Genomic DNA, 541 nt, shown 5'->3' with positions numbered 1-541 from the left:
ATAACCCAAATAACTGAAAAATAATAGAAGACTCACACTGTTTAATTTCAAGATATTATAAAGCTACAATCATCAAGACAATGTGGATTGTAATGAAGATACACAAGTAGATCAATGGAAGAAAATAAAAAGTCCAGAAGTAGACCCATTACATACAGAGACAAGGGATTTTTGACAAAGATGCAAAGGCAGCTCAGTGGAGAAAGAAGAGTCTTTTAAGCAAATGATACTGTACCAATTGGATATCAATATGCCAAAACTGAACTTCAACCTATGTATGTGTACCATATACAAAAAACTCAAAATGGATATTTTTCTAGATTCCATGTATATGTACTAACATACAATATTAGTTTTTCCTCTTTCTGACTTATTTCACTCTATATAATAGGCTATAGGTTTCTCCACCTCAGTTTAACTGACTCAAATTCATCCCTTTTCATTGCTGAGTAATATTCCACTGTATACATGTACCATATCTTCTTTATCCATTCATCTGTCAATGGACATCTAGTTTGCTTCCATGTCCTGGCTATTGTAA

Source organism: Bison bison, unplaced genomic scaffold, assembly GCF_000754665.1.
Source record: "Bison bison bison isolate TAMUID 2011002044 unplaced genomic scaffold, Bison_UMD1.0 scf7180017862904, whole genome shotgun sequence".
NCBI lineage: Eukaryota > Metazoa > Chordata > Mammalia > Artiodactyla > Bovidae > Bison > Bison bison.
The sequence above is the reverse complement of the archived record's forward strand: the minus strand, read 5'-3'. Positions refer to the sequence as shown.